The 20,301-nt window shown below is 41.0% G+C and overlaps 1 protein-coding gene across 7 annotated transcripts in view; it reads left to right on the forward strand.

Moving 5' to 3' along the window:
• Positions 1–20,301, forward strand: part of ADD3 (adducin 3) — a 184,050-nt gene that overhangs the window by 107,130 nt on the left and 56,619 nt on the right. For 3 of the 7 annotated variants that reach the window (XM_019502784.1, XM_019502782.1, XM_019502783.1), the window contains exon 3: positions 12,034–12,135. The exons of the other annotated variants lie outside the window; for them this stretch is intronic. The gene's annotated coding sequence lies outside the window, so the exon portion shown is untranslated. The remainder of the gene's footprint in view (positions 1–12,033; positions 12,136–20,301) is intronic. 7 annotated transcript variants of the gene reach the window in all.

Below are 20,301 nucleotides of genomic sequence, written 5' to 3' on the forward strand. Positions count from 1 at the left end.
TTGCTCTTTGACATAGAGTGCCACGCCCCCACCTTTCCTCCCTTCTCTGTCCCGCCTGTAAAGCCTATACCCCTAATGCTAACTGCCCAGTCGTGGGATGAATCCCACCACGTTTCTGTAAGCCCTATTATGTCTGGGTCTGAACTGGCTATTCTGAGGGTGAGTTCCTCCTGTTTGTTCCCCATACTACGAGCATTGGTATACAGGCATTTAAGGTCTTGCCTAGCTGCATGTGCCACCCCCCGATTTGGGAGACTGTCTGGACCCCTGTTTCTTACCTGGGCACTCCTAGCATTTGTCACCTGTCTTGCTTGGGTGGTGTCTCCTCGTTTTCCTGCAGCCTCCTCCCCCGGCGAGGCTAGCTTAAAGCTCGCCATACAAGATCAGCCAACCTGGAAGAGAAGACATGCTTGCCTTTAGGAGAGACGTGAAGCCCATCCCACCTCAGCAAGTCCCCCACCCGAAAACATGGGTCATTATGTAGGAACCCAAGGCCTGCCTGGCAGCACCAACTGCGTAAGCACCGGTTGACTTCTCCATTGCAGGCCTCGTTTGACCCCAGCATCCTTTCCTGCCATGGCATGGGGTCTAACTTGATGATCTGCTGAGGTCCCTTCCGACCCGACCAACTGTGAAACTGAAACATTACCATTTGGCATTCCTGTTCAATATAGTAATGTTGGTTTGAATTACAAAGTTCCCATGCAGAGAACTTGTAACCCAATTTCTTACAATTTTTTTTTTTGGCTTGGTCAACCAGTCAGTGCAATTTTTACTACCTCTGGAGAGTTAGGTGTGTGCCATCTTCCTGATTGGTCATGTGCAGAGGAACATGATTTTTTAAAATATGTTTTTAATCTAATATTCTAAATATTACATAACTTGGAAATGGCCATGATTTTGTTGGACCTTTCCAAAAACTCAGTGAGGCAGACACTGAACATAGAATTCATCCCCAAAGGAGCTTGTCTAAAAGGGTTGAGTAAATGAAAACATAGAGGTAGAAAAGAGCATTGTTGTAGGTGTTGACTGTGCCTCCCTTTGACTATGGGGCTATTTATAAATAGTTTTCTAGATAAAGTTATTCAGGCCTTTTGATAAAATCTACATTGGTTTCATTCACCCTGGTATTTTTTTGACTCCTTGGCTTAAAAGCAGGCTGACCATATGGAAATCAGGACATCATCTGGGAAATCTGGGACACTGCCCCCGCATCTCCCCCATGCTTTCACAAGTCTGTGGGGCAGGGCTGTGCTGGCTGCAAGGCACTCCATGCTGCTTTGACTCCTGGTCAGACCACGCCCCGCACCCCTGCATTTCGAAGGCGCCCATTATAATTCCCAATAGCCAGCCAGGACCAGCCTCTGAAATCAGGACTGTCGCAGTTAAAATGGGACATATGGTCACCCTACTTAAATGGGATAAAGAAGGAAGGTGATTTAAACAATTAATACCCGTTTCCAATCAGTCATGGGCACTGATATATAAATCCTCTGGGAAACTAAATCCTTGGAAGTTCATGTGGTTTTGAAGTTTCCTATGTGTATGCGTATATATGTGGTTTATATATATTACAGTATGTATGTAAAGAATCCATAAATAAGTGATATTTTATGGAATACATTATATTACCTAAAAGAGTAAATAGGGTTATTTCATGTTTGTTTCATTATGTTACAGACACAGTACTTTATTCCATAACATTTCTAACAATGTTCATCTTTGCAATTAGTTCAGCCAAGTATAAATGATGGTAATAAACTTTCCTCAAGGTGAGTCATGAGGTCGGTGGCAGCCACTTGTAACACATATTAAGATTCTCAGGACTCTTTGGAGCATGAAGGTTTAGTTTAGCTAACTTAGTTAACTAGCTATGATTCCAGTCAGCCTATAAGATGATACTTTACAGAAGGACTCTTGTTTTTCAACTTATGAAGATTTCTGCAATGTATTTCTTACTGCTAAGAGTTGCACTTTGAAATTGTCAAACAAAATTATTTATTTGCCACCCTTCCAAACAAAGACGGTGGGTGGCTTGCCATAAGAGCCAGAACACAGAATAGCTAGTGGAATTTCAAAATAAAATATAAATCCAGAACTTCCTAAACAATATCTCAGCTTAGCCTTGCTTGCCAAACACCTGCCCAGATAGAAAGTCTCACAGCACTTCCGGAAGATGTCCAGATTTGGGTTCTGGCAGGCCTCAAGATGGGGCAGGAGTTCCAAGCTGAGGAATGACTGCTAAGAATGATCTCCCATGTGTTTTAATCAATGAAGCTTGGCACGCTGATTGTACTAACAGACCATTTGCTCTGGGCTGACCTTGAGGATTGCAGTGGGGCATAAAGGAGAAGTGGCCCCTTAGATATATAGGGCCCATACTGTTTAGGGCCTTGAAGGTCAAGACCAGCACCTTGTATTGTACCCAGAAAGCTATTGTAAGCCAGTGCAGACTCTGGAGAACTAGAGTTGCTGCTCTGGTGACCCATATCCATCAGAAATCATGTGAGTTTATTCTGCACTAGCTGCAGTTTCCAAATGGTCATTGAGGGCAGGCCCATGTATAGCTTAAGGAAATCTGGTTTGTTTGTTTTTTTACTGGCAACAGCTTGTTGTATGGCTTTTTATGAGTACTAATGTAACATGGTAGGAATTAGTATGTGCTTATATGAAGTTGCCCTCTTGTGCAGCGTTTCTGAACGTGTGGGTTGCCACCCAAAAATAGGTTGCAAAAATATATGAAAGGGTCATGAATAAACTTTTAAAACTGCATCAACAAACTTTTTAAAAATGGATTCTCCTTTAAAGGAGAAAACGTAGGAAACCATGGCTTTTTCCTTGCAGGCTGGCAGAGTTCCAGCCTGCAAGGGGATGCTTGGGGCCCCCCATGCCTCCCCACACCCACCCCTGCCCCACACACTGTGGGGCTGGGGAGCGGCAGGTTGGGAGTGAGGGATGCTGGGTTGGGACTGGCCATTGATTTTTACAAATGAGTCCTGGTAGAAAAAAGGTTGAAAAGTACTGCTTTAGTGGCTAGCCCACAGAGTGGATAGCCTGTGAGTATTTTTTTTTATTAGTAAAGGCCAAAGGATCTCTCTTTTAGTCATGTGATTTTGAGTTGAATGATAAGAGCGAACATATGTGATTTAATATAGTCATTGCATCTCTGGAGAATCAAGTTTTGCCCCACAGCGTGCGTGTTTACTCGAGACACTGACTGCGTAGTAGCGTGTCACAGCATGAAGTCCTAATACACTACTGCGCCATATTAGGCTGCTGTTCAGTAGCATCATCTAAAAAGTGTTCACCGATACTACTGCGCAGTAACTCTGTTTACTGCACATTTATTTAGTACTTGCTAATACAAATACTAAATAAATGTGCAGTAGCAACTGTGCAGTAGCATCTTGTGGCAATGCACCCAGTAAGGGATCCATGCTCTACTAAAGTTGTGCCTACCTTGAAATCCACAAGAACACATTTCTGTATAATAACCTTAAATATACTGAACGAAATTCTGCCCTTGTCTATAGCTACTGCATCTCAAGAATAAATGAGACAAGAAGTTGGCCCATTATGTATGCTTAACTGAGAGAATCTGCTCTCTCATACTTCCAAGGTGAAAGTAAACTCAACCACTTTAAGGTGGTGTCCTGGAATCTACCTGTTTGGCAAGCAGCAATAAAATTTTGGCATATTTCATATGCCATGGACATGTGGATTTTTGAGAATTTTGCATGTCGTCTTTGCCAATCGTAATAGTGTCTGTTCTAGACCCTTAATCTAACTTTGCTGGCAGTTTTTTCTATGCTTATCTGGGGGAGTGGGAGAGGAGAAGAGGGGTAAGCTTATCCTCTTAGTGTAGATACACAATATGCTGGCAAGCTACAAAGAGTCAGATCTGGATTTCATTTCTTCTTCTTTGACTCTGTGATCCAGCACACATTCCTAACATGTTACAAACAGCTTGTGTCTCTGAAAGTGCGGTATCAGTTTTCAATGGCAAAAGCCCCTAAAGGAAACAGGCTGATTCTTCCATGCGCAAACAGCTGGGAAGTTGTGGATGGAATTAATTGCTGATATATACTGACTCTGTTTTTCTTCTCTTGTCATTTCCTTTGCAGCTGTGAAAGGCAAGGGTTTTTTTAGATTTTGAGGAAAACAGACATTTTCAGCAGTAGCCAATCTAAGATGATTAAAATGTATACATTCATTTGGATTCACATACACCAGCATAAAATTTTCTCTGCTGTGTTCTGAAAATCTGTGGCATTAAATGTAAATTCAATACAGACGTTCTGGCCAGGATTTTCACTAGTGACTTTTAGGTGTTCAACCCAATAACCTGGAAAGGGATCTTGACTTTCAGATTGTGAAAATGAGGCTGCTTCAACAGGTCTCCAAAATCAGAAGTCAGTTTCTAAAATCTTGCCCCTATACCTGTAGCTCTAAAACAATAACATTAATGGATCGTGTGCTATATATGGTAGTATAATAAATAGTCATGTTTTGGCCCTAAGGGGAGTAGTCAGGAGGTTTTTACTTCCATCATGGGATTGGAAAGCCACATGTTATCAGCAACGTTGCATGCCAGAGCAAAGGTTTGTCAGCCCTCCTTCAACACATCACAAATCAAAAAGTGCATTCAAGAGCAGCTTCCAAACATTGAAGGTGAGAGGGTCTGTGACTTGCTGATTTTAGTATTAATATCAGTGGAAAAAAATCTGTGGTGTACTGATAAAGATAATATTTTGCTAGTTTCCATCCTCTAAATCCTGAAGACAATTTTCCCATTGTTTTTAAATCCATTTGAATTCATCATGCTGTAGAGGGGTGTAGGTTGTAGCCGTGTTGGGCTAAGGACATAGGCAGACAAGGTTCTTTGGGTGAATCTGATATCTCTTATTAGACCAACTAAATAGTTGGAGAACACTATTTAAGCAAGCTTTTGGGTCCAAAAACCCTTTGTGAGGCTAAGGAAGTTTCAGCGGTTGGTGTGCGCTCTTCCTGGATGGAATGAAAAGTAAAAAACCCAGGGGCTGGGCTGGTATGCGTACAAGACAGGCAGTCAGTGAACGTGTAGACTGAGGAGTCAATCACCCACTGACTCCTCAATCTACACGTTCACTGACTGCCTGTCTTGTACGCATACCAGCCCAGCCCCTGGGTTTTTTACTTTTCATTCCATCCAGGAAGAGCGCACACCAACCGCTGAAACTTCCTTAGCCTCACAAAGGGTTTTTGGACCCAAAAGCTTGCTTAAATAGTGTTCTCCAACTATTTAGTTGGTCTAATAAGAGATATCATGCTGTAGAGGGCCTTTTAGGCCTACTCTGCATTTAGTAAAGGTTTCCCAGGATATGATGTACCTGTTCTCCAAGTAAAATAAGTTTTACTAGCAAATCCTTTTTTTTTTTCTGTAACAAGTCCTTAGGGCTTCTATTAAGAGTTTTATTTTTATTTTTTTAATGGCTATATTAGAGAACATTTTTAGTAAATATCTGAATAATGTTGAGTTTTATAAATATATGGGACCAGCTCATAATCCACTTGTTTAGAGGCTAAGTGCGGTCTAGGTTCATCCTCAAGTTCCTTGAAAAATCATTAGCTCGTCTAGTTTTGGAGCACAGAATCATCTAAGCCTTAAGACTAAGTCACAAAAATGTACCAAGGGGGAGCACATTTTGCCTTTTGAGTTTACAGGTTTCCAGCACTTAACCATGGAGAAATAGGATGGCACTTAAGTACCTAAGTTCATTAATAGGGGTAATAAGATCTGGTCCAGGGATTCAAAATCAGCTCCCACCCTCCACAGTAGCGTTGAGTAGCACCTTAGTACAAAGTATACCCACTGGTGATTTAAATCAGGGCAGTTGAACTGGCAGGCTGCTTGTGACCCCTGAAGGGCTGGCATGTAGCCTGTGAGTTCCTGCTCAGCTGCCACTCTTTTCCACCCCTTCCTGCCCTCTTGGTTGTTCCTGTCCCAGTGGCTTCGAAGGGGCTGGAGTGCCTGAGCTGCATGTGCAGCAAAGAAGGGAGCTGGGCTGTCTTCAGTGCAGGTGGGTAGTGTGCCATAGCAGAGAGAAGCCGGGCTGCTTGTGCTGTGTGAGAGATGGGGGGCTACCCACATGGCTGTAAGAGGGCAGAGGGCAGGTACCAGCCTGCCCATGCTGCAGATGGAGCAGGGGGAAGCTGTAGAAGGGGCATATGCAGCACGCGACTCCTGGGTCTGTGGTTCCTGTGGTGTGTGGCCCCAAGACGTCCAGAAGCTGGACAGCCGGGATCTAAATGAAGCTAGTAATGTTGTTATGCAAGGTGCTGCTTAATGTGAGGACATGTGGCAGAACTTGGACCAAAATGTTTTTAAGTTCTTGGAGAACTGCAGTAAGATTAAGAAAGCTCAGAGTAGTATTAGTGCATTTTCCTTACCCCTGTTTGCTTTCACAAGAGTTGACGGGACTGATGAACTAAGAGAACAATTTCTTTTTAAACTTCTGTTTTCTGATACTGCAAAAAAGTGAATTATCTACACACAAGTTAAAGCCCTTATACAAGACATGATTTCTGTATCTGTACATAATTATTTGATTTTAAATGGGCGTATCGTTGGTGCACCCCATCCTAAATATGTCATATTAAGGACTTTTTTGGCAGGTAGTAAGAGTTATGGAAACAATTAAAATTCCTACACAACATCAGATCACTTGTTTATTTGAAAGAGTGGGTGGTGTTTGGGAAATAAAGGGCAGATCTCTGCTTAAAACAAAAGTGATTTGTTTTGGAACGGTATGTGTTGGAGGGGTGGGAGGGGGGCGCCGGCAGGCTTTACCAGAAAGCTTTGCCTTGTTTTATGTTTTCTGGTTTTTATGACCTTTGTCAGCCAGGCTGGAAATTTTAGTTAGTTTAGCTGAGGGTTTTTTGTAATTCAGTTACTCTGATAAATGAAAATGTTGTTTGCTATCTTACTGGCATATAGGTCTATAGTACTGGCTAATAACAAGTCTGTGCTTATAAAGCACTACAGAATGATATGAAAGAGGTGAAACACATCATACGTGATTTCCTTTACAATGAGTGTATGAAACCTGCTAAAACTCAGTTTAGGATCTAAACAGTTTCTAAGAAGCTTTCATACCAGTTCTTTTCCAGCATGCCTGACTTTAAAGTTTAAATGTGGGAAAATGTACTGCCCCTAAGAGCTGATGGAATGGATTCAGTAAGTCCATTTTATTGCAAAAGTTTTAAATGTGGGAAAATGTACGGCCCCTAAATGTTGCTAGAATGGATTCAGTAAGTCTGTTTTATCGCATGGGGAATTTCTTGTCCTGGAGAGGCTGCAGCAATATGGTGCTGTAGCTCTCATGAATGCTTGCTGGTGGTACTTGCTACACATGTGTGAATTTGCATTCTCTGCAGCTTGAGAGTTGTGGGTTCTTTTTTCAGAAAGTGCTCCACCCTTGCTCTGTTGCATAAACTGGATAGCTTGAAAAATCACAAAGGTCATTTCTAAGCTAAGTTTTCTTCAGAGTGGCCACATCACATGTTATCTGTTTTAAACTACAGCTTAATTTTTTTTAAGCAATATGATGTCTGGTGCAATGTACTTGCATAGAGAGAGAAACAGTTTATATGTGTTTTCAGTTCTATAGCAACAGTAAACCACGTGCAGGATTAATGCTGTATCTGGGAGGAGTTTGTGGCTTTCCTTCTTAATTAACAACCACAGTTTCTCTATGCAGGAAAGTAACTGAAATTGTGGAGAGAACTGTTCAGGTGGTTGTGGTGAAACGCTTGATTTTCAAGACTTCAAACTTAAGAACATTTAAAAACCCTTCACTGACCACAAAATATTGTGAAGTGCTTGTATATTAGACATTTTCTTAATCGACCATTTTTTTTATAGGTTGGATCCAATAAATAAGTGCCAAATGCAGTTAATACATCCTTGAGATTTGCTCTGTATGTAACTTGCATGATTCAGTTCACTGACACATCCATGGTCTGGCAGTGCTGAAGCTCGAGACATCGTGGCATGAACTTTGTGTAAGAGTGGGTTCATTCAATAAAAAATAAAAGGAGCATGTAAAGAGCCTTTTATTCCTACCATAAAGATGCTTTGTGCTGTTGCTGCTGCATGTATTTGACAGAGCTGTTGGGAAGGGATGCAGCAGAAAGTTCTTCTTGAAGCATATTTTGATTCCTTTCTGCTTCAAACTTTTTTTGTTCCAAACTTCAGTGAGGTGATGTGAATGGTGAGTTGAGGTTTTGTTGTTGTTGTTGTCTTCTGATGTTTTTCCGGCCTACTCAGTTAATCCAGGTTTTCTTCTTCTGCTCACTTCCTCAGTTGTCTTGGTGAACTGTGTTTCTCTTAGGAACATGGAGTCTTTTCCTGATCCCATGTAAATCAGCGGGAACTTAAATTTCAGTAGGAGCTGGATTAGGCTTCTGGTTTGCAGTACATGTCAGTGGCTTAGATGAATGTGGCTATATCACAACTGAATCTTTTTCTGAGCCTGATGTGATGTAGGCAACTTCAGGAACTCACTGTAAGATTTATTTCAACTGCACTAAATCAAACACAGAGGATGTATTTTAAACTGTGTATGGGTTAAATCAAAATTAAACCTGTAGCTCTAAAATAGAACACAACGTGGGTCACATGCGTTTTGCTTTAGCTTGGTATCTTAGATTATTAAATCAAAATGGGTAAAATTTTATAGGAAAGCATGTGTTGTCATGAATGTTTATTACTCTGTATAGATGCAATGTTTGTTCAGATGTAAAATAATAGGAATGTGTTGTGTGCATTAAGTTTTATGGGTGCATCTATAATAGTCTGGAGTGATGCAAGACATATTACACATTTTATTTCCTTACTTCTAGAGTTTGCTGATGCCCAAAAAATGCAACTGCTCCTTGCTATGCTGCAGTTTCTTGTAAAGCTACATTTGACATTTTAAAGTTTCTTTATGAAGAATTATATTTTAAAAAATTCCTAGAAACAGCTTCTATTTCAACATCTAGAAATAAATATTTCTTTAATAATGTGTGGTTTTGTTTTGATTTTCTTTTTTTTAGTGGCATTCATTCTGTACTCAGCTTTGTCATAGTTGTTTTGCATTGTTTCCACATTCTAGTGCTCTAATCCATTTTCTCGCTTCATTGGGCACTGAAAGTGACAGAAATTGACTAGAACTAGAGTTTTCTGATTGGTGCTGAGGAAGCAGCCCGAGTGGTGAACTTGAATTTACGGCTCCCTCAACAAATTTACATGGTGTTTCAGGAGCGGGAATTATGGAATGCCAGGAATCAATAGAGACTGAAAGAATACTTGGTTTTTGGGGGGTTTTCTTTAATGTATGTTTGCAGTTGTGTTTCCATATCCAAAAATAAATCTCCATGAAGGCAAAGTGGTTCAGCATTTGGTTGGATTATCCATAATTTCACCACAATAAAAAAAGACTTTCACTACGCAAAGGTAGGAGATTTTAAACTGCAGCACAGACGGAGAGCTTTGGCAGGGAAAATTCTGGAAAATAATTCATTCCTCTGTTACCTTGCAGAAAAGTCGTGCTCCGTAGCTTTCTATGCTACATCTCAATTATGCCTCCGTTCACTTATGCAATCTCAGGAGACTGTTCTCCCATTGAATGCACTCGCCTTGTTCTCATTAAGGATAATGGGAGTCATGTGTGCATATCAATGGGAGAACAGATTCTTAAAATGTTTCTGGTAGATTTGATGGAGACAGAGCACATTTTCATTATTACTGTGTTATTGCAGACAGTAAGAAGTCTTACTAGCAGAATGTTAATTATCTTTAGTGCGCTTGTTAATTGGAAGAGTAGATATAGTGAAAACTTGTAGCAAGTGACTTTTGAACTTACCATACACTGTTGGATTAATTTGCTTGTCTACCTGTCTACGCCAGGTCTTTCAGTTGTATGTCTGAGCATGTACCTATTGTCTGTAGCATATGTTTCGTATACAGGTTTCCCTCGGTTGATGCAGGTTCTGTATGTGCAAATTCGCTCTTACACAATGACCCTTTTTATACCAGAAGTTCATTATATGCAAGGTAAATTCACTCTTATGCAATCGGTGTGGTGGAAGCCCACAGTCAGCTGCTTTGTGTGGTGCATTGTGGGAGTGACGCACACCAAAATATAGTCTCCTATGTGGATCTGTGCTCCTCGCTCGTTGTCTGTGACATGAGTTTCTGTTGTTGCCATCCGTGTTATGATAGTGCCCTGTGCTTGTGTGCACTGTCTGCTGTTGGTGAATACCAAAATTGTCATGTAAAAGTGGTAGAAATGGGCATGGGAGTCAGGACAGTTGAGGTCTTGGAACGTATCCCTATTTGTTTCATTGTAAAGTGTGTCCCCTTTATGTGAATTTGAGTTATGTGCTGTTTTCCAGGGACTCATGTACTGCATAAAGCAAAGGAAACCTGTAACCTATTTTAACACTTGTGCTACTGTAGAAATGCATGTGATCAAAAAATAAAATTAACCAAAAAAGTTACTGAATTTGAGTAACTTGAGAAGGGAGTTTGATGTTGTCTTATATGTTTACACTTTAGAAAGGTTACCATATAACTGGATTTTAACAATTTTAGACATATTATTTTCTCTGAATCTTAGAAGTTCTGAGTCTGAACCTAATCTTTCAATGTTGGATTTCACGTACAGTACAGACTGTCCCAGGAATAATTATAATTGGGCATGCACATAGATTGAGGTACTTTTTTTTAAACTGTTGAACAATAAATCACACAAAATACAATGCAGTGACAGCTTGATCTGCAGAATGCACAAGCCACATACTTATTAATAAGCTAAAACCATTATTTCTCTGTCATTCTGCAATCACAGAAGAAGATTGCCACTCCTTCTGTGAACAGAGATCTTGGCTGATGGCCTATAATGCACAGTGGGAATTCACTTCCTGTCAGGAAATGCTGGTTTTCAGTGTTTTATCTTGCTGAGGCAATCGTGAGTGAACAATGGGCCATTAAAGTATTAGAACAACAAGTGTCATAACTAACCCAATATTGACTTTGTTGTGAGTCCTATCCTAAAAGAGAGCATTGGCCTGCCTTCCAAATTACTTCAATAATCAGTAGCTACAGTTTGTCACGGCTTTAACCATTGTCTTTTAAATATTAAGCAAAAATGTGTGTGGACCTTCAAGAGGTTCCTCTCATAGCTTCCTGTTGTAAAATGGACAAAAATAACCTTAATAATTAAAGAGTATTGGCAAAGAGAAGTTATTTCTCATAGTTGAAAACTAAATTGCTTCATTCTGAAAATGCAACACAAAAGCCTTTTTTTTTTTTCTTCTTTTCTTGCTTTGTACTGACAAGGCATTGTGAAGGATGACTGTAAAAATTGGTACCTGGAAGTTTAACTTCTTGTGCATGTATCCATGCATTCTGTATTTAAAGGTGCTCAATTTCAACTTCTTTTTAAAAAAGGTCTCTTCTAATTTCCAGCCTTTCAAAATCAGAAAGTCGAGCAGAACTTTTCCCATCTTTTAGGCATCACCACTAGCACTATGAAAGGTCGCGTGTATTGTCAGCTTAACCGCTGCAGTTGCATTGTTTTTCAGTGACCTTATAGGTAAAAATGAGCAAAATGTTAGTAAATTGATTCGGATGAGCCGGAAAGAAGGGAATCCAACTTGCTGTCCAAGAGTTTGTTTCCTGTGAAGTGTCACAGGAGTTCAAATATCAGGAAAATACTTTAGTCACTGCATTAGAAAGAGGGCTCTGCTGTACACATAAGAGGTTGAACTCTTGAATAAGTGCCATCTTTACATAAAAGCCTTTCTTCAGAGAAGAGATGCTCTTTAAAGAGAGTCAGAAGAGATTATGGAATGACACTATTGCTCCATTACAACAGTGAAGTGAGCTTCCTATTTATAATATAAATTTTCACACTGGTACACAATGCCCTTAACAATCAAAACAAAACAAAAAAGAAAAGAAAAGAAATCAGTCCTCCTGAAATATCATACCACGTCTCCTTCCAGGGTAGAATTTTTCTGCCTCCCTTTGGGTGGAGCGAACAGATCTAATCCGTGAGTAATGTGCAGACCAGTGGATGCCCTCCATTATGAGAGAGAAAAATTAAGGTAAGGAGACTAGTTTTTCTCTCTTATGCATTTGTGTGATTAAAAACAAACTTTGCTTTGTTAGTTTTAGATTTTTTTTTCTTTGCAAATATGTATTAGTGTAGAAGTGTTGCATGCAACCTGTGTCCCTGTCTGCACTCTGATATAGAGTTCCTCTATACAGATGTTAACCCAAAGCCTATTAAAGCTGGTAGAAGTCATTGCCTTCAGTGTCCTATGGATTGGCTGATAATTTTGCCATTGATTTCACTGTTCAGTCAGGCTCTTGCTTACAGGAAAAAGGATTTAAAAATGACCATGTCCATCTATCTCTCTTCAGTTCAGTAAGAGCATGTGAAGAATCTGTGACAGCAGCTGCACCCTGAGAGAGCGAGTGTCGTGTCTCTGCTGCGCTGGATATAGTGAAGGCCATTATAATTTCATTAGGTGGTTGGCAATGGCTGTGGCCCTCGTGAATTTTCACAAACGAATTTCTGTTCAAAATCCAATGTAACAAGAACATTTGTATGTTTGCAGCAGGTTTCCATGGAAAAGTCATAAAACATGATGTTAACAGACAGCAGCCAAGGTGGTGGAAGCCCTTCTGCAGAGTCCTTCACAGTACCTAGGTGTCCTGTTGTGTTGATATGCATGTAACATGCTGTGGTTTTTAGCATTTCTTTTCTTCAGATGAAAAAGGCACAAAACTTACTTGGGGAATAGGGCAGATGAATTGCAGTTATCACAAATGGAGAAATAATTTGCGATTTGTTGCTTCAGATATCTCTTGCGTGCAATCTTTTGAACTCATTACCTTCAGAAATGAGTGTTTAGCAAGCTACAAGCCAAAATGTGAATGCACTAAGTGGAGAAGAGAATCTGTAGTTTAGTAGAAGACAAGTGTCTAGAAATTGCCTGTTGCCCTCCCGCTTGTGCCCTCCCTACTTTTGCCCAATGGAGCTCTTGGGGTCAGGAGGGTCAACTCCCGTGCGCATTTTTGGGAGGTCACAGTACTTCTCTGCCCTCAGGATCAGGCTCTCTTTAGCTTTTAATCACTATACAGTCCGTAGCCTCCTCTTGAGCAATGGGTTTTTATCCTGAAGGAATATTAGAGATTTGAGAATTAAAGAAAAGCTTTTGACCCCTTGGAAAGAATTGGGAAATTGAGTTGTTTTCTTTTTTTAGAGAGAACATGTGTTTAGCTCTCCTCAAATGAATGTGGATCAGGTCACATGGTGGATGTTTGCCATTCTGCCATGGAGTGTAGGCATCAGCTGTTGAACTCCTTTACTCGGTAAGAGCTGTGTAGAGCATGCAGGTTCATACATTAATATTTAATGGCTAGCACTTGGGCTAATTACAAACCAGTTTTCTTGGTGGGAGAGACATTTCCTCCTTCTAAAACATTCAGCAAAAAAGTAATTCCTCCTTCAACTACTTATCGGTATGCCTTCCTACTGAGATGTGCAAATGCCTCAAGCACCCAAGCCTAGCTGCTTTTCTGCCCTAACATCACCAGTGCATATGCACCCTGCCAGTCTTCACCCTATGTGCTTAGTGCAGGGGGGTCAGTGTACCCTTTGCTCCTCAGTTCCTCTCTACTTCCTAGGTTTGAGACGGTGCTCTTCCCAGTCTGCTCAGGCTGAATTTGGCCTACAGCTCTTTTGAAGGCTTTTGCCCGTGTTTTAATTTTTTTGCTTTTCCCCCTTTGAGATGTCTGTATTTCTTCTGCTTTCTTTGGGCCTCCATTATCCTTCCTAGTGCAGCCTCAGAGTCCTTTTGGAGTCTGCTTGGTAAGACTACTTTTTCTATTTCTCATCTTCCAATCCGCTTTGTAAAATTGGAACCAACATGCACAGTACTCATCTGAGTCTGGAGGCATGCTCTGGACTATAAAGCTTGCATTTGAGGCTGTTCTAGGCTTGTTCCCAGTATGCGCTGTGGAGTCCTCAGTCTCTGGCAGGCCTGAGCATCCTATAACAACAAGCCTAGACCAGCCTCACTTGCTGAATTTTTAGACATGGCATGTTTCGGTGGACTTCAGGGGGCCTAGTATGGGTGAGGTATACTCAGCTCTTTGCTTCCCGGGGCCAACCACTGCAGGCCTTTTATTGCCGTTATGCTCAAGGACATGAGATATATGAGATTCCCTACCAACCGTACTGGACTATCTGGCATGCTTAGCTGTGTTAGTCTGAAGTTAGGCAGAAGATAGGGCAGAGCAGCACTGTAGAAATTAACTGGTTCAGAGTTTTTGTAAGCAATAACTTATTTCATCAGATGCTAGAAATAGTGTTTCCATTTTTATGGACCAGTCCATACATAGCATCTGACAAAGTCTGTTGCTTACTAAAGCAACCTTTTGTTGCTTACAGAAAAAGTTATGCCTGTCTGAACTATCTGAGAGAGAGAGCGTCATGGCTTTAACCCTGACTGCACTTGGGAGCATCTGGCTGCCATTTGAAGAGACCAGCCTAGTGGTACTTCCAAAACCTAATTCTTTGAGAGCTGATGTAAAGAGAGCCTTGCCTTTTTCACCTCGTAAAGGACTAAGCCTGTCATAAAAATCCCTCCGCCAAGAGTTCCAAAGCCACAGCCATTTCTGCAGACAGTCCAATTGTGGAAATAGCAGGCTGTTGGAGGGGCAAGCCACTCAATGCACTTGACATTGGTATAATGAAGTATGAATACCAGAACGCAGGGAAATTGTTGGCTTCCTTAAGTAACATTTCTGTATCTGACTTCTCTCTACCTTTATCAAATAGTGTTCCATTGCAGAAGCTTCTGAGGCTGATGCTGCATTTGGTAAAGTGACAAGGGAAATTGCTTCCAGTAACTGGACTTCTCCAAGACTTGGTGTTCGTATGCCCATTCCACATCCCACTCTTGTCATCTTCCTCAGCATCCTTGATTCTTAGGGATTCTGAATTGGAGAGTAAGCTAAGAAATGGAAAGGGCACGCTGCCCTTAATGCCCTTAGCACAGGGAGACACTGGGCACATGGGGCCCTAGGGGTTAAAAACTTGAGTATGAGTGCTTAAAGCATATGTATACCTACAGTGGGTGTATGTATGGACACTGGTTGAGTTACTAGAAGGGAACATTTGTGTCTTTTAGACCCCTGCTACACATTACATATATTATGTGATTAACTGGTTGACCATGCAGTAAACGTAGACTGACCATACGTGCAAAGTAAGACCAGCTACAAGTGCAAAGTAGTTATTATACAATTAGCTGGTTAATCACAAAATAAATTTAGACCAGCCACGTATGCAAAGTAGTTATCTCACACTAAAAATGATTATCCAGGTGTAAAAAGAGCCAGCCAGCTATAAAGCTAGTGCTTGAAAATGTGTAACAACTCTATAGCTGGTTTCTGTCCAGATTTAATTTGTGTGTAGCTGGGCCCTTAGAGGGATATGCTGTAATCTTGTTTCTGAGACTGGAAGTAAAATGTTGTTGTTTTGTTCTTTACATCTGATCATCAGATGACAAGAAAGAAATCCTTCAGCGAAAAAATGTTTTGCAGTTTATCCAATTTTGTAATCAAGGTCAAAGAAACGAGGAACAACTTTAAACCAGTTCTAGTTTTTAAATGGATTAAACATAACTGAAAGGGGAAACATTTCATTTTGAATTTTTGGAGTGTTCTCAGGCTGTTTCCCCATGGTATATCTTAGACTTCTGACGTACACAAAAGAGGTTCTTTGTGATCTGTAGACGGATAACTTAGGGCTGTCAGCATATTTCCAGATCTGCTATTGTGCCGTATGAAAGGTTTACCAAAAATGTTGTATGTCAGCTACACAAATGGAAGAGTATTTCTTCTACACCTTAAAAATACTTGAGAGAGGTGACATTTTCTGCTACTTCCACCCATTCACTGATGAGTACTGCTAGCTAAACATAGGTATTAGCTGACATGATGTGGGACAGTTGGGGAACCAGAGCTACCCTGTAGCCCTTGATGTGTTCTAGGCTGCTTTTGGGTGGGGTGTGGGGTCTTGCCCTTCGCATCTAACTGTTCTTTAAACCTGTTCTTTCCTAACTTCTGTAGGCATTATGATGATTCAGTAAAACCTTAGCCCAATAAACTCATTCATATGGGTATGGTATTTGCCAGTACCTGTACACCTTTTGGTTTGTTTCTTCAGGAATCTCACCTCAACACATGCTCCATTATTACCAGTTGGTTGTCTCTTGGCAAAGGTTTTGACAGTTTGCAAAGAACATGACACTTTCACAGACCATCCAAGCTATATATATTATTCCCTGTCCCACAGCAACCTTTCTGTTTTCCAATGCAAATTCTACCTGCGTGAAAACCTTAATTTGTTGCCAGAATGTCACTTCTATCTGTATTGACGAGCAATGGAAAAGGAAAGAACTTGGAGTTCAAGAATATAAATTCTATAATATGCTTAATCTGCTCATGTGGCATGAAAATAGGCTAACATGAGTTCCATTTTTAGACACTATCTGTATGAATGTTGTAAGTGTATATGCATTGCCTTTTCAGTATAACAGAAATAGAATGGTGGATAGATGGCTCTCTCTGGCTTGCCAGACTTTTGAGGATGGTTAAAAGATCTGTTGTAAGTGTATGGATCTTAAATATAATGCAAAAATGAATATTGCACAAATACAATCAAATCTTAATTGTAAGTTCCATGTAACTTGCTTCACAAAGTGCAGATGCAATTAAGTTAAGGTTCTGTGTGACACATAGGATGGTTTTGTAATGATAACTTCTGGCTTTTACGGTTAAATAAAAAAAATAGGAAAATGTCAATGCAAGTACAGTATAACTTGACCAATTTGTCATAATCTCTGTATAGCTTCTTTTGGGTGTGGGCCCTGAACAGTTTTGGGGAACGTCTCATGAAAAGGGGGCATAAAACTGATGAGATGGGTAGAAGTCAGAATGCTAATCTGTGCGCCAAAATTCCAAGGGGGGGGAAAAAAGACAGGACATGGGGATATTTATTTCAAGGTACGTCCATTCATATTTACACTCAGCGTACCATCCAGTAATTAAGGGCAGCAACTGGAAACCCTTTTCTTCTCTTCCCCAAACGTGCAAACACAATCAATTGCCAAGCCAGAATGATGCAGGTAAAAAATACTCTAAACATTACAGATAACCTCCAAATCACCTTCTGAGCAGTCCTTGGCTATTCCTTTGAACAGATTCTTGTCTTGGATCAGTTCTTGGAATAGAAAATGCATTCTAAAAATCATAATCTGTTATACTTGCTATGAATGAAAATCCTTGGATATTCTTCATTTTGTTTGGCTTATACACAGTCTTCCAGGGCACTTCTGGAGTCTGTTAGGAAAGGGGTTTCTGGACTTTTGGCAGGAAAAAAGGAAAACTTTTGTAGGCATTGTCATTGCTTGTTCTGCATAACAACAAATATTTTGGGCATTTTATTAGACAACTTTAATTGTAGGATGAAAGGAAAAGCACCACTGAAATTTTCTAGACATTCAAAAATACATATATTAATAGGATAACGTTAAGTATCATAAAAAGATCTAGTATATTTCTTAGACCATGGTGTGTGTTTATATATGGCCTTAATGTTGTCCTGTCATTAGAGCTTCTTTCCTTCCATGTGCAGTAGGTAGTATTGCGATATTCATATCAGGCTGGCTGTTTGGATTCCTTTAATATTGAGAGAGGACAATTGCCATGGGTCAGATTACTATTATCACCTTTTCACTGGCCTTAAAGGGAAGTGACTTTGGATTCAAATAGTATAATTCAGGTGTGGCCATCCTTTTTTGCTGGTGTGCCACAAGTTAAGTGCCACCACTCCCCATTCATTGTCCCAGATTCTCCATTCAATGGCCCAGATATCCCTGAAGTAAGAATTTAGTCGACTTCCTTAAAAACTGAGTTTGTTTTCCGTGATTAGAGGGATGTGAAGTTATAAACCTCCTGTTTGTTTTATTATTTGCATGTGCTGTTCAAGCACCTTAATGGAAAGAAGAGACTAGGTCAAGCTGTGTAGTCCAGCAAACAGCTATTTCTATATGTGAAGTCATGTACAGTTATGTAGACTCGGAACAAAACTTTGAGTTCTCCATATGGCTTTCCTGGGGCCTTTCAGACCAAACTGGTGTTTCTTCTGTACTTATTACCTAATTGAGCTTTTTACAGTGATTTGAAGAAATCTTAAGGGGTGCAGGCAAGCTGGGGAGAGATGGGGCGTATACCACGATTGATCTTAGGTATGTCACTGGAGTGGGGAGATTAGGATTTTGAGCAGGGGTTTAATAAGAGTCTGACTAGATGAAGATGCACACAGCTGTCACAGCTCTTGTGGCCAGCACTGCACATCTTTGGCAAATGCTCCACAAACCTTCTGAGTGGGATTTCTGCTGTTCCTGCCTATTATCCTGGATTATACTGGGAGAAGCAATATAACAACTCCTTGAATCCAGGGCAGCATATTACATACCAGAGTATTCTTACTCCTGCTTGTCTCAATGTTTTTTGCTCTTATTTTTGTTCCAGAAGTGTGGCAGCAGCGTTCTCTGATGATCACCTGAGTATGTAATGGGTAGTACATATGCCTGAGTTTTTGCCTTTTTAACATAACACATTTTTATTTGCAAAATGAGGCAAAATGTTTTGAACTAGGAAATAAATCATACTAGTGCCTTTTGAGCAGTTATGGAGGGGAGGGTATTAGCATTCCCGCAGTCCATTGTCTTCTGTTGTGGGTTCATAACTAAGCCATCAAACTTCTCTCTGCACTAGAATTTGGCACTCAGTGTCCCAACTGCAGGCATATTATTATTTTTTTTAATAGTACCCTCTCAAGATTAAATTGGCCAATGTGAAAGGTATAGTAACGCATGGAGAAATGGTTTTCAAGTACATGTGCTTTTGTGCTGTCGTAATTCCACCCCCCCCCCCCCATGCCCAGCTTTGAAATAAGCAGTTGTCATTCAGCCCTGCTGAAGGCTAACGAAATGTGGGGATAGGAGTTGTGAATGAGCTGCAGGGAGTGGAAATGGCGGAGGTGAGCAGAGACTGCTGCACCATGCCTTTTCTGCACCTCTGAGCCTGTGTTTGGTTGGAGAGCCCCTAGTAAGTTCCTTGCAGAAACCCTGTATTCTGGGACTTTGGGCAGGGAGGAGTGAATTGCGCAACTAGCTGTCTAGTGTAATAGACAGCTTATCGATTAGAAAGGGTAATGCAACACATCATCACATCTCCCGTTTGGGCCATCCTTTGAAGCAAGTTCCTCAGCCCCTTGGCAAAGTCTTTGGGGTCACAGAGGCATGCTGAGTGCTGAGTTCTATAGAGCTAAATTCATCTGTTCATAAAGGGCCTAATTTGCACAAAACAAACTTTTTCAAATGGGAGATCTTATACCTTCAGCTCTCCTGTGACATGAATTTTCATTTCCACCTAGGAGAAATCTTACAACCTTTGAATTCTCATATACCCGAAGAAGGGTGTGTGCGCCCAAAAGCTTGCAAATAAAGATTTTTATTTTTATTTGCAAATATCTGGTTGGTCTGATAAAAGAGATCACCTCTACCCAGAGTTCTGATCCCTCTGTTCATAAAGCACATGTAGTAGAATGAATTCATCCTATCTGGGCTTTTAGTTTGTGGTTTTTTTTAAATTAGCACTTTTATAAATACACTAATAGGAAAAAATACATATAATAAATATGGGGAGAAATTGCACAATACAGGGGACAAATGCAGTGTGACCTGGACCACTTAAACCCAGCTAAGGACGAAGAGGGTAACCAGTTGCCGGCTGTTTGTGGTGAGTGTTTGTTACTAACCCCTTGTGTGTAAGTCAGGAGGATGTGTGTTGTTACAGACCCCAGCCACAATGTGACCCTTCACCTCAGTCAGTAATAGCTCGTATTTGAAGCTAGGGCTGTTCAACTGGCAGTCCTTGAGGAGTTAAGTTGCAGCCCCCAGGGTTTCTGCCTGGCCGCTGCTTCCCCCATTGCTCTGGCTACGACCGCAGTTGGAGTCTCTGGGCTCCCTCTTCCTTCTCTGTCTTTTGCTGCCTTCCCTGGATCTGGGAGCAGGACAGCACAATGCATCCCAGGGGACTAAAGGTGAGCCTGGAGCTACGCGGTGCACTGGGAGGAGGGCATGCCGCGGTGGGGGGGGGGGGGGGGTGGGGGGGGGGGGGGGGGGGGG

The sequence above is a fragment of the Gavialis gangeticus genome, unplaced genomic scaffold (assembly GCF_001723915.1).
Source record: "Gavialis gangeticus isolate Ggan-Ray unplaced genomic scaffold, GavGan_comp1, whole genome shotgun sequence".
Taxonomy (NCBI): Eukaryota; Metazoa; Chordata; order Crocodylia; family Gavialidae; genus Gavialis; species Gavialis gangeticus.